This window comes from Trichomycterus rosablanca, chromosome 4 (assembly GCF_030014385.1).
Source record: "Trichomycterus rosablanca isolate fTriRos1 chromosome 4, fTriRos1.hap1, whole genome shotgun sequence".
Taxonomy (NCBI): domain Eukaryota; kingdom Metazoa; phylum Chordata; class Actinopteri; order Siluriformes; family Trichomycteridae; genus Trichomycterus; species Trichomycterus rosablanca.
This window is the reverse complement of record NC_085991.1, coordinates 16,710,984-16,726,502: the sequence shown is the minus strand read 5'-3', so window position 1 is coordinate 16,726,502 and position 15,519 is coordinate 16,710,984.

Here is a 15,519-nt window from a genome sequence, read left to right as displayed (position 1 = left end):
GAACAAATGGAAATGTAATAATGACATACCTGACTCAGCTCAAAACATCTTGCTCAGTCCTACAGTCCTTCATTCTGAGGAACATAAATCAGGTGCTCTTCTTATAACTGTTCAGACTGTGATCGTTGATTGGGATAATTCACAGCTCCGCCCACATCAAATTCCTTTGTCACAATAGAACTGATCATTTTCAAAAGTACCTTGTGAAAGGCAGGTGATTAACAGTAACAGCCCATAGTGTAATACCTGCCAGTGTTTAGTCAAATTAATCCCAGTCTGTTTTACTCTCTTAAATTAGAAAAAGATAGAACACTTGAATGTCTTCAGTTGCTTGAGTCACTTAAAACTACCCCAACAAATAGCACTTACAAAAATAAGAGTAAGACATGTCAGAGCCATTGTTAGGGTCTCAATTGTGACATCACATAAGATCATGTTCTTGATTTCAGCTTGAATAGAACAAATGGAAATGTAATAATGACATACCTGACTCAGCTCAAAACATCTTGCTCAGTCCTACAGTCTTTTATTCTATGGAACATAAATCAGTTGCTCTTCTTATAACTGTTCAGACTGTGATCGTTGATTGGGATAATTCACAGCTCCGCCCACATCAAATTCCTTTGTCACAATAGAACTTATCATTTTGAAAAGTACCTTGTGAAAGACAGGTGATTAACAATAACAGCCCATAGTGTAATACCTGCCAGTGTTTAGTCGAATTAGAACTATAGTAAATTTAGAGTTTCAGTACCATTGTTAGCCATTGTTAGGGTCTCAATTGTGACATCACAGAAGATCATGCCCATTGTGCAATACCTGCCAGTGTTTAGTCAAATTAGAACTATAGTACATTTACAGTTTTAGTACACTGTAATAAAGTCTTTCATTTTAAGTTCTAAAATGTAAAGCTGCTAAGGTTGAAGAAGAACTTGGTCAGATTCCACATAACTCTACTGTGTAAAAAATCCAACATCAGTTTGCTTGTTGTTTTTGGTCTCTTGAAGGTAACTTTACTGAATGTTGCCCCAACTTATTTGCACTTACAGTAGACATTAAGTAGGTACACTTCAGTTACGGTAATGTTCAGAAATACATTGCAGGAATTAAATTAAACAATAAAAAGTTGCAGGACACTGAACTGGATCTGCACAGATGAGACTGCCCCAAACAAGAGCACTTATTAAGAATACAAAATAGTGCTCTTGTTTAAAGTAATCCCAGTCTGTTTTACTCTCTTAAATTAGAAAAAGATAGAATACTTGAATGTCTTCAGTTTCTTGAGTCACTTAAAACTACCCCAACAAAAAGCACTTACAAAAATAAGAGTAAGACATGTCAGAGCCATTGTTAGGGTCTCAATTGTGACATCACAGAAGATCATGTTTTTGAGTTCAGCTTGAATAGAACAAATGGAAATGTAATAATGACATACCTGACTCAGCTCAAAACATCTTGCTCAGTCCTACAGTCTTTTATTCTGAGGAACATAAATCAGGTGCACTTCTTATAACTGTTCAGACTGTGATCGTTGATTGGGATAATTCACAGCTCCGCCCACATCAAATTCCTTTGTCACAATAGAACTGATTATTTTGAAAAGTACCTTGTGAAAGACAGGTGATTAACAATAACAGCCCATAGTGTAATACCTGCCAGTGTTTAGTCAAATTAATCCCAGTCTGTTTTACTCTCTTAAATTAGAAAAAGATAGAACACTTGAATGTCTTCAGTTGCTTGAGTCACTTAAAACTACCCCAACAAATAGCACTTACAAAAATAGGAGTAAGGCATGTCAGAGCCATTGTTAGGGTCTCAATTGTGACATCACATAAGATCATGTTCTTGAGTTCAGCTTGAATAGAACAAATGGAAATGTAATAATGACATACCTGACTCAGCTCAAAACATCTTGCTCAGTCCTACAGTCTTTTATTCTGAGGAACATAAATCAGTTGCTCTTCTTATAACTGTTCAGACTGTGATCGTTGATTGGGATAATTCACAGCTCCGCCCACATCAAATTCCTTTGTCACAATAGAACTGATCATTTTGAAAAGTACCTTGTGAAAGATAGGTGATTAACAATAACAGCCCATAGTGTAATACCTGCCAGTGTTTAGTCAAATTAGAACTATAGTAAATTTAGAGTTTCAGTACCATTGTTAGTCATTGTTAGGGTCTCAATTGTGACATCACAGAAGATCATGCCCATTGTGCAATACCTGCCAGTGTTTAGTCAAATTAAAACTATAGTAAATTTACAGTTTTAGTACACTGTAATAAAGTCTTTCATTTTAAGTTCTTAAATGTAAAGCTGCTAAGGTTGAAGAAGAACTTGGTCAGATTCCACATAACTCTACTGTGTAAAAAATCCAACATCAGTTTGCTTGTTGTTTTTGGTCTCTTGAAGGTAACTTTACTGAATGTTGCCCCAACTTATTTGCACTGACAGTAGACTTTAAGTAAGTACACTTCAGTTAGGGTAATGTTCAGAAATACATTGCAGGAATTAAATTAAACATTAAGAAGTTGCAGGACACTGAACTGGATCTGCACAGATGAGACTGCCCCAAACAAGAGCACTTATTAAGAATACAAAATAGTGCTCTTATTTAAAGTAATCCCAGTCTGTTTTACTCTCTTAAATTAGAAAAAGATAGAATACTTGAATGTCTTCAGTTGCTTGAGTCACTTAAAACTACCCCAACAAATAGCACTTACAAAAATAACAGTAAGACATGTCAGAGCCATTGTTAGGGTCTCAATTGTGACATCATAGAAGATCATGTTCTTGAGTTCAGCTTGAATAGAACAAATGGAAATGTAATAATGACATACCTGACTCAGCTCAAAACATCTTGCTCAGTCCTACAGTCATTCATTCTGAGGAACATAAATCAGGTGCTCTTCTTATAACTGTTCAGACTGTGATCGTTGATTGAGATAATTCACAGCTCCGCCCACATCAAATTCCTTTGTCACAATAGAACTGATCATTTTGAAAAGTACCATGTGAAAGACAGGTGATTAACAATAACAGCCCATAGTGTAATACCTGCCAGTGTTTAGTCAAATTAGAACTATAGTAAATTTAGAGTTTCAGTACCATTGTTAGCCATTGCTAGGGTCTCAATTGTGACATCACAGAAGATCATGCCCATTGTGCAATACCTGCCAGTGTTTAGTCAAATTAGAACTATAGTAAATTTACAGTTTTAGTACACTGTAATAAAGTCTTTCATTTTAAGTTCTTAAATGTAAAGCTGCTAAGGTTGAAGAAGAACTTGGTCAGATTCCACATAACTCTACTGTGTAAAAAATCCAACATCAGTTTGCTTGTTGTTTTTGGTCTCTTGAAGGTAACTTTACTGAATGTTGCCCCAACTTATTTGCACTTACAGTAGACTTTAAGTAGGTACACTTCAGTTAGGGTAATGTTCAGAAATACATTGCAGGAATTAAATTAAACATTAAAAAGTTGCAGGACACTGAACTGGATCTGCACAGATGAGACTGCCCCAAACAAGAGCACTTATTAAGAATACAAAATAGTGCTCTTGTTTAAAGTAATCCCAGTCTGTTTTACTCTCTTAAATTAGAAAAAGATAGAATACTTGCATGTCTTCAGTTGCTTGAGTCACTTAAAACTACCCCAACAAATAGCACTTACAAAAATAAGAGTAAGACATGTCAGAGCCATTGTTAGGGTCTCAATTGTGACATCACATAAGATCATGTTCTTGAGTTCAGCTTGAATAGAACAAATGGAAATGTAATAATGACATACCTGACTCAGCTCAAAACATCTTGCTCAGTCCTACAGTCTTTTATTCTGAGGAACATAAATCAGGTGCTCTTCTTATAACTGTTCAGACTGTGATCGTTGATTGGGATAATTCACAGCTCCGCCCACATCAAATTCCTTTGTCACAATAGAACTGATCATTTTGAAAAGTACCATGTGAAAGACAGGTGATTAACAGTAACAGCCCATAGTGTAATACCTGCCAGTGTTTAGTCAAATTAGAACTATAGTAAATTTAGAGTTTCAGTACCATTGTTAGCCATTGCTAGGGTCTCAATTGTGACATCACAGAAGATCATGCCCATTGTGCAATACCTGCCAGTGTTTAGTCAAATTAGAACTATAGTAAATTTACAGTTTTAGTACACTGTAATAAAGTCTTTCATTTTAAGTTCTTAAATGTAAAGCTGCTAAGGTTGAAGAAGAACTTGGTCAGATTCCACATAACTCTACTGTGTAAAAAATCCAACATCAGTTTGCTTGTTGTTTTTGGTCTCTTGAAGGTAACTTTACTGAATGTTGCCCCAACTTATTTGCACTTACAGTAGACTTTAAGTAGGTACACTTCAGTTAGGGTAATGTTCAGAAATACATTGCAGGAATTAAATTAAACATTAAAAAGTTGCAGGACACTGAACTGGATCTGCACAGATGAGACTGCCCCAAACAAGAGCACTTATTAAGAATACAAAATAGTGCTCTTGTTTAAAGTAATCCCAGTCTGTTTTACTCTCTTAAATTAGAAAAAGATAGAATACTTGCATGTCTTCAGTTGCTTGAGTCACTTAAAACTACCCCAACAAATAGCACTTACAAAAATAACAGTAAGACATGTCAGAGCCATTGTTAGGGTCTCAATTGTGACATCACAGAAGATCATGTTCTTGAGTTCAGCTTGAATAGAACAAATGGAAATGTAATAATGACATACCTGACTCAGCTCAAAACATCTTGCTCAGTCCTACAGTCCTTCATTCTGAGGAACATAAATTAGGTGCTCTTCTTATAACTGTTCAGACTGTGATCATTGATTGGGACAATTAACAGCTCCGCCCACATCAAATTCCTTTGTCACAATAGAACTGATCATTTGTAAAAGTACCATGTGAAAGACAGGTGATTAACAGTAACAGCCCATAGTGTAATACCTGCCAGTGTTTAGTCAAATTAGAACTATAGTACATTTACAGTTTTAGTACACTGTAATAAAGTCTTTCATTTTAAGTTCTTTAATGTAAAGCTGCTAAGGTTGAAGAAGAACTTGGTCAGATTCCACATAACTCTACTGTGTAAAAAATTCAACATCAGTTTGCTTGTTGTTTTTGGTCTCTTAAAAGTAACTTTACTGAATGTTGCCCCAACTTATTTGCACTTACAGTAGACTTTAAGTAGGTACACTTTAGTTAGGGTAATGTTCAGAAATACATTGCAGGAATTAAATTAAACATAAAAAAAGTTGCAGGACACTGAACTGGATCTGCACAGATGAAACTGCCCCAAACAAGAGCACTTATTAAGAATACAAAATAGTGCTCTTGTTTAAAGTAATCCCAGTCTGTTTTACTCTCTTAAATTAGAAAAAGATAGAACACTTGAATGTCTTCAGTTGCTTGAGTCACTTAAAACTACCCCAACAAATAGCACTTACAAAAATAACAGTAAAACATGTCAGAGCCATTGTTAGGGTCTCAATTGTGACATCACATAAGATCATGTTCTTGAGATCAGCTTGAATAGAACAAATGGAAATGTAATAATGACATACCTGACTCAGCTCAAAACATCTTGCTCAGTCCTACAGACCTTCATTTGAGGAACATAAATCAGGTGCTCTTCTTATAACTGTTCAGACTGTGATCATTGATTGGGACAATTTACAGCTCCGCCCACATCAAATTCCTTTGTCACAATAGAACTGATCATTTTCAAAAGTACCATATGAAAGACAGTTGATTAACAGTAACAGCCCATAGTGTAATACCTGCCAGTGTTTAGTCGAATTAGAACTATAGTAAATTTAGAGTTTCAGTACCATTGTTAGCCATTGTTAGGGTCTCAATTGTGACATCACAGAAGATCATGCCCATTGTGCAATACCTGCCAGTGTTTAGTCAAATTAGAACTATAGTAAATTTACAGTTTTAGTACACTGTAATAAAGTCTTTCATGTTAAGTTCTTAAATGTAAAGCTGCTAAGGTTGAAGAAGAACTTGGTCAGATTCCACATAACTCTACTGTGTAAAAAATCCAACATCAGTTTGCTTGTTGTTTTTGGTCTCTTGAAGGTAACTTTACTAAATGTTGTCCCAATTTATTTGTACTTACAGTAGACTTTAAGTAGGTACACTTCAGTTAGGGTAATGTTCAGAAATACATTGCAGGAATTAAATTAAACATTAAAAAGTTGCAGGACACTGAACTGCATCTGCACAGATGAGACTGCACCAAACAAGAGCACTTATTAAGAATACAAAATAGTGCTCTTGTTTAAAGTAATCCCAGTCTGTTTTACTCTCTTAAATTAGAAAAAGATAGAATACTTGAATGTCTTCAGTTGCTTGAGTCACTTCAAACTACCCCAACAAATAGCACTTACAAAAATAAGAGTAAGACATGTCAGAGCCATTGTTAGGGTCTCAATTGTGACATCATAGAAGATCATGTTCTTGAGTTCAGCTTGAATAGAACAAATGGAAATGTAATAATGACATACCTGACTCAGCTCAAAACATCTTGCTCAGTCCTACAGTCCTTCATTCTGAGGAACATAAATCAGGTGCTCTTCTTATAACTGTTCAGACTGTGATCGTTGATTGGGATAATTCACAGCTCCGCCCACATCAAATTCCTTTGTCACAATAGAACTGATCATTTTGAAAAGTACCTTGTGAAAGACAGGTGATTAACAGTAACAGCCCATAGTGTAATACCTGCCAGTGTTTAGTCAAATTAATCCCAGTCTGTTTTACTCTCTTAAATTAGAAAAAGATAGAACACTTGAATGTCTTCAGTTGCTTGAGTCACTTAAAACTACCCCAACAAATAGCACTTACAAAAATAACAGTAAGACATGTCAGAGCCATTGTTAGGGTCTCAATTGTGACATCACATAAGATCATGTTCTTGATTTCAGCTTGAATAGAACAAATGGAAATGTAATAATGACATACCTGACTCAGCTCAAAACATCTTGCTCAGTCCTACAGTCTTTTATTCTATGGAACATAAATCAGTTGCTCTTCTTATAACTGTTCAGACTGTGATCGTTGATTGGGATAATTCACAGCTCCGCCCACATCAAATTCCTTTGTCACAATAGAACTTATCATTTTGAAAAGTACCTTGTGAAAGACAGGTGATTAACAATAACAGCCCATAGTGTAATACCTGCCAGTGTTTAGTCAAATTAGAACTATAGTAAATTTACAGTTTTAGTACACTGTAATAAAGTCTTTCATTTTAAGTTCTTAAATGTAAAGCTGCTAAGGTTGAAGAAGAACTTGGTCAGATTCCACATAACTCTACTGTGTAAAAAATCCAACATCAGTTTGCTTGTTGTTTTTGGTCTCTTGAAGGTAACTTTACTGAATGCTGCCCCAACTTATTTGCACTTACAGTAGACTTTAAGTAGGTACACTTCAGTTACGGTAATGTTCAGAAATACATTGCAGGAATTAAATTAAACAATAAAAAGTTGTAGGACACTGAACTGGATCTGCACAGATGAGACTGCCCCAAACAAGAGCACTTATTAAGAATACAAAATAGTGCTCTTGTTTAAAGTAATCCCAGTCTGTTTTACTCTCTTAAATTAGAAAAAGATAGAATACTTGAATGTCTTCAGTTGCTTGAGTCACTTCAAACTACCCCAACAAATAGCACTTACAAAAATAAGAGTAAGACATGTCAGAGCCATTGTTAGGGTCTCAATTGTGACATCATAGAAGATCATGTTCTTGAGTTCAGCTTGAATAGAACAAATGGAAATGTAATAATGACATACCTGACTCAGCTCAAAACATCTTGCTCAGTCCTACAGTCTTTTATTCTGAGGAACATAAATCAGTTGCTCTTCTTATAACTGTTCAGACTGTGATCGTTGATTGGGATAATTCACAGCTCCGCCCACATCAAATTCCTTTGTCACAATAGAACTGATCATTTTGAAAAGTACCTTGTGAAAGATAGGTGATTAACAATAACAGCCCATAGTGTAATACCTGCCAGTGTTTAGTCAAATTAGAACTATAGTAAATTTAGAGTTTCAGTACCATTGTTAGTCATTGTTAGGGTCTCAATTGTGACATCACAGAAGATCATGCCCATTGTGCAATACCTGCCAGTGTTTAGTCAAATTAAAACTATAGTAAATTTACAGTTTTAGTACACTGTAATAAAGTATTTCATTTTAAGTTCTTAAATGTAAAGCTGCTAAGGTTGAAGAAGAACTTGGTCAGATTCCACATAACTCTACTGTGTAAAAAATCCAACATCAGTTTGCTTGTTGTTTTTGGTCTCTTGAAGGTAACTTTACTGAATGTTGCCCCAACTTATTTGCACTTACAGTAGACTTTAAGTAGGTACACTTCAGTTAGGGTAATGTTCAGAAATACATTGCAGGAATTAAATTAAACATTAAAAAGTTGCAGGACACTGAACTGGATCTGCACAGATGAGACTGCCCCAAACAAGAGCACTTATTAAGAATACAAAATAGTGCTCTTGTTTAAAGTAATCCCAGTCTGTTTTACTCTCTTAAATTAGAAAAAGATAGAATACTTGCATGTCTTCAGTTGCTTGAGTCACTTAAAACTACCCCAACAAATAGCACTTACAAAAATAAAAGTAAGACATGTCAGAGCCATTGTTAGGGTCTCAACTGTGACATCACAGAAGATCATGTTCTTGAGTTCAGCTTGAATAGAACAAATGGAAATTTAATAATGACATACCTGACTCAGCTCAAAACATCTTGCTCAGTCCTACAGTCTTTTATTCTGAGGAACATAAATCAGGTGCTCTTCTTATAACTGTTCAGACTGTGATCATTGATTGGGACAATTAACAGCTCCGCCCACATCAAATTCCTTTGTCACAATAGAACTGATCATTTTGAAAAGTACCATGTGAAAGACAGGTGATTAACAGTAACAGCCCATAGTGTAATACCTGCCAGTGTTTAGTCAAATTAGAACTATAGTAAATTTACAGTTTTAGTACACTGTAATAAAGTCTTTCATTTTAAGTTCTTAAATGTAAAGCTGCTAAGGTTGAAGAAGAACTTGGTCAGATTCCACATAACTCTACTGTGTAAAAAATCCAACATCAGTTTGCTTGTTGTTTTTGGTCTCTTGAAGGTAACTTTACTGAATGCTGCCCCAACTTATTTGCACTTACAGTAGACTTTAAGTAGGTACACTTCAGTTACGGAAATGTTCAGAAATACATTGCAGGAATTAAATTAAACATTTAAAAGTTGCAGGACACTGAACTGGATCTGCACAGATGAGACTGCCCCAAACAAGAGCACTTATTAAAAATACAAAATAGTGCTCTTGTTTAAAGTAATCCCAGTCTGTTTTACTCTCTTAAATTAGAAAAAGATAGAACACTTGAATGTCTTAAAACTACCCCAACAAATAGCACTTACAAAAATAACAGTAAGACATGTCAGAGCCATTGTTAGGGTCTCAATTGTGACATCATAGAAGATCGGTACACTTCAGAAATACATTGCAGGAATTAAATTAAACATTAAAAAGTTGCAGGACACTAAACTGGATCTGCACAGATGAGACTGCCCCAAACAAGAGCACTTATTAAAAATACAAAATAGTGCTCTTGTTTAAAGTAATCCCAGTCTGTTTTACTCTCTTAAATTAGAAAAAGATAGAACACTTGAATGTCTTAAAACTACCCCAACAAATAGCACTTACAAAAATAACAGTAAGACATGTCAGAGCCATTGTTAGGGTCTCAATTGTGACATCATAGAAGATCGGTACACTTCAGAAATACATTGCAGGAATTAAATTAAACATTAAAAAGTTGCAGGACACTAAACTGGATCTGCACAGATGAAACTGCCCCAAACAAGAGCACTTATTATGAATACAAAATAGTTCTCTTGTTTAAAGTAATCCCAGTCTGTTTTACTCTCTTAAATTAGAAAAAGATAGAACACTTGAATGTCTTCAGTTGCTTGAGTCACTTAAAACTACCCCAACAAATAGCACTTACAAAAATAGGAGTAAGGCATGTCAGAGCCATTGTTAGGGTCTCAATTGTGACATCACATAAGATCATGTTCTTGAGTTCAGCTTGAATAGAACAAATGGAAATGTAATAATGACATACCTGACTCAGCTCAAAACATCTTGCTCAGTCCTACAGTCTTTTATTCTGAGGAACATAAATCAGTTGCTCTTCTTATAACTGTTCAGACTGTGATCGTTGATTGGGATAATTCACAGCTCCGCCCACATCAAATTCCTTTGTCACAATAGAACTGATCATTTTGAAAAGTACCTTGTGAAAGATAGGTGATTAACAATAACAGCCCATAGTGTAATACCTGCCAGTGTTTAGTCAAATTAGAACTATAGTAAATTTAGAGTTTCAGTACCATTGTTAGTCATTGTTAGGGTCTCAATTGTGACATCACAGAAGATCATGCCCATTGTGCAATACCTGCCAGTGTTTAGTCAAATTAAAACTATAGTAAATTTACAGTTTTAGTACACTGTAATAAAGTCTTTCATTTTAAGTTCTTAAATGTAAAGCTGCTAAGGTTGAAGAAGAACTTGGTCAGATTCCACATAACTCTACTGTGTAAAAAATCCAACATCAGTTTGCTTGTTGTTTTTGGTCTCTTGAAGGTAACTTTACTGAATGTTGCCCCAACTTATTTGCACTGACAGTAGACTTTAAGTAGGTACACTTCAGTTAGGGTAATGTTCAGAAATACATTGCAGGAATTAAATTAAACATTAAGAAGTTGCAGGACACTGAACTGGATCTGCACAGATGAGACTGCCCCAAACAAGAGCACTTATTAAAAATACAAAATAGTGCTCTTATTTAAAGTAATCCCAGTCTGTTTTACTCTCTTAAATTAGAAAAAGATAGAATACTTGAATGTCTTCAGTTGCTTGAGTCACTTAAAACTACCCCAACAAATAGCACTTACAAAAATAACAGTAAGACATGTCAGAGCCATTGTTAGGGTCTCAATTGTGACATCATAGAAGATCATGTTCTTGAGTTCAGCTTGAATAGAACAAATGGAAATGTAATAATGACATACCTGACTCAGCTCAAAACATCTTGCTCAGTCCTACAGTCATTCATTCTGAGGAACATAAATCAGGTGCTCTTCTTATAACTGTTCAGACTGTGATCGTTGATTGAGATAATTCACAGCTCCGCCCACATCAAATTCCTTTGTCACAATAGAACTGATCATTTTGAAAAGTACCATGTGAAAGACAGGTGATTAACAATAACAGCCCATAGTGTAATACCTGCCAGTGTTTAGTCAAATTAGAACTATAGTAAATTTAGAGTTTCAGTACCATTGTTAGCCATTGTTAGGGTCTCAATTGTGACATCACAGAAGATCATGCCCATTGTGCAATACCTGCCAGTGTTTAGTCAAATTAGAACTATAGTACATTTACAGTTTTAGTACACTGTAATAAAGTCTTTCATTTTAAGTTCTTAAATGTAAAGCTGCTAAGGTTGAAGAAGAACTTGGTCAGATTCCACATAACTCTACTGTGTAAAAAATCCAACATCAGTTTGCTTGTTGTTTTTGGTCTCTTGAAGGTAACTTTACTGAATGTTGCCCCAACTTATTTGCACTGACAGTAGACTTTAAGTAGGTACACTTCAGTTAGGGTAATGTTCAGAAATACATTGCAGGAATTAAATTAAACATTAAGAAGTTGCAGGACACTGAACTGGATCTGCACAGATGAGACTGCCCCAAACAAGAGCACTTATTAAAAATACAAAATAGTGCTCTTATTTAAAGTAATCCCAGTCTGTTTTACTCTCTTAAATTAGAAAAAGATAGAATACTTGAATGTCTTCAGTTGCTTGAGTCACTTAAAACTACCCCAACAAATAGCACTTACAAAAATAACAGTAAGACATGTCAGAGCCATTGTTAGGGTCTCAATTGTGACATCATAGAAGATCATGTTCTTGAGTTCAGCTTGAATAGAACAAATGGAAATGTAATAATGACATACCTGACTCAGCTCAAAACATCTTGCTCAGTCCTACAGTCATTCATTCTGAGGAACATAAATCAGGTGCTCTTCTTATAACTGTTCAGACTGTGATCGTTGATTGAGATAATTCACAGCTCCGCCCACATCAAATTCCTTTGTCACAATAGAACTGATCATTTTGAAAAGTACCATGTGAAAGACAGGTGATTAACAATAACAGCCCATAGTGTAATACCTGCCAGTGTTTAGTCAAATTAGAACTATAGTAAATTTAGAGTTTCAGTACCATTGTTAGCCATTGTTAGGGTCTCAATTGTGACATCACAGAAGATCATGCCCATTGTGCAATACCTGCCAGTGTTTAGTCAAATTAGAACTATAGTACATTTACAGTTTTAGTACACTGTAATAAAGTCTTTCATTTTAAGTTCTTAAATGTAAAGCTGCTAAGGTTGAAGAAGAACTTGGTCAGATTCCACATAACTCTACTGTGTAAAAAATCCAACATCAGTTTGCTTGTTGTTTTTGGTCTCTTGAAGGTAACTTTACTGAATGTTGCCCCAACTTATTTGCACTTACAGTAGACTTTAAGTAGGTACACTTCAGTTACGGTAATGTTCAGAAATACATTGCAGGAATTAAATTAAACAATAAAAAGTTGCAGGACACTGAACTGGATCTGCACAGATGAGACTGCCCCAAACAAGAGCACTTATTAAGAATACAAAATAGTGCTCTTATTTAAAGTAATCCCAGTCTGTTTTACTCTCTTAAATTAGAAAAAGATAGAATACTTGAATGTCTTCAGTTGCTTGAGTCACTTAAAACTACCCCAACAAATAGCACTTACAAAAATAAGAGTAAGACATGTCAGAGCCATTGTTAGGGTCTCAATTGTGACATCACATAAGATCATGTTCTTGAGTTCAGCTTGAATAGAACAAATGGAAATGTAATAATGACATACCTGACTCAGCTCAAAACATCTTGCTCAGTCCTACAGTCTTTTATTCTGAGGAACATAAATCAGTTGCTCTTCTTATAACTGTTCAGACTGTGATCGTTGATTGGGATAATTCACAGCTCCGCCCACATCAAATTCCTTTGTCACAATAGAACTGATCATTTTGAAAAGTACCTTGTGAAAGATAGGTGATTAACAATAACAGCCCATAGTGTAATACCTGCCAGTGTTTAGTCAAATTAGAACTATAGTAAATTTAGAGTTTCAGTACCATTGTTAGCCATTGCTAGGGTCTCAATTGTGACATCACAGAAGATCATGCCCATTGTGCAATACCTGCCAGTGTTTAGTCAAATTAGAACTATAGTAAATTTACAGTTTTAGTACACTGTAATAAAGTCTTTCATTTTAAGTTCTTAAATGTAAAGCTGCTAAGGTTGAAGAAGAACTTGGTCAGATTCCACATAACTCTACTGTGTAAAAAATCCAACATCAGTTTGCTTGTTGTTTTTGGTCTCTTGAAGGTAACTTTACTGAATGTTGCCCCAACTTATTTGCACTTACAGTAGACTTTAAGTAGGTACACTTCAGTTAGGGTAATGTTCAGAAATACATTGCAGGAATTAAATTAAACATTAAAAAGTTGCAGGACACTGAACTGGATCTGCACAGATGAGACTGCCCCAAACAAGAGCACTTATTAAGAATACAAAATAGTGCTCTTGTTTAAAGTAATCCCAGTCTGTTTTACTCTCTTAAATTAGAAAAAGATAGAATACTTGCATGTCTTCAGTTGCTTGAGTCACTTAAAACTACCCCAACAAATAGCACTTACAAAAATAAAAGTAAGACATGTCAGAGCCATTGTTAGGGTCTCAATTGTGACATCACATAAGATCATGTTCTTGAGATCAGCTTGAATAGAACAAATGGAAATGTAATAATGACATACCTGACTCAGCTCAAAACATCTTGCTCAGTCCTACAGACCTTCATTTGAGGAACATAAATCAGGTGCTCTTCTTATAACTGTTCAGACTGTGATCATTGATTGGGACAATTTACAGCTCCGCCCACATCAAATTCCTTTGTCACAATAGAACTGATCATTTTCAAAAGTACCATATGAAAGACAGTTGATTAACAGTAACAGCCCATAGTGTAATACCTGCCAGTGTTTAGTCGAATTAGAACTATAGTAAATTTAGAGTTTCAGTACCATTGTTAGCCATTGTTAGGGTCTCAATTGTGACATCACAGAAGATCATGCCCATTGTGCAATACCTGCCAGTGTTTAGTCAAATTAGAACTATAGTAAATTTACAGTTTTAGTACACTGTAATAAAGTCTTTCATGTTAAGTTCTTAAATGTAAAGCTGCTAAGGTTGAAGAAGAACTTGGTCAGATTCCACATAACTCTACTGTGTAAAAAATCCAACATCAGTTTGCTTGTTGTTTTTGGTCTCTTGAAGGTAACTTTACTAAATGTTGTCCCAATTTATTTGTACTTACAGTAGACTTTAAGTAGGTACACTTCAGTTAGGGTAATGTTCAGAAATACATTGCAGGAATTAAATTAAACATTAAAAAGTTGCAGGACACTGAACTGCATCTGCACAGATGAGACTGCACCAAACAAGAGCACTTATTAAGAATACAAAATAGTGCTCTTGTTTAAAGTAATCCCAGTCTGTTTTACTCTCTTAAATTAGAAAAAGATAGAATACTTGAATGTCTTCAGTTGCTTGAGTCACTTCAAACTACCCCAACAAATAGCACTTACAAAAATAAGAGTAAGACATGTCAGAGCCATTGTTAGGGTCTCAATTGTGACATCATAGAAGATCATGTTCTTGAGTTCAGCTTGAATAGAACAAATGGAAATGTAATAATGACATACCTGACTCAGCTCAAAACATCTTGCTCAGTCCTACAGTCCTTCATTCTGAGGAACATAAATCAGGTGCTCTTCTTATAACTGTTCAGACTGTGATCGTTGATTGGGATAATTCACAGCTCCGCCCACATCAAATTCCTTTGTCACAATAGAACTGATCATTTTGAAAAGTACCTTGTGAAAGACAGGTGATTAACAGTAACAGCCCATAGTGTAATACCTGCCAGTGTTTAGTCAAATTAATCCCAGTCTGTTTTACTCTCTTAAATTAGAAAAAGATAGAACACTTGAATGTCTTCAGTTGCTTGAGTCACTTAAAACTACCCCAACAAATAGCACTTACAAAAATAACAGTAAGACATGTCAGAGCCATTGTTAGGGTCTCAATTGTGACATCACATAAGATCATGTTCTTGATTTCAGCTTGAATAGAACAAATGGAAATGTAATAATGACATACCTGACTCAGCTCAAAACATCTTGCTCAGTCCTACAGTCTTTTATTCTATGGAACATAAATCAGTTGCTCTTCTTATAACTGTTCAGACTGTGATCGTTGATTGGGATAATTCACAGCTCCGCCCACATCAAATTCCTTTGTCACAATAGAACT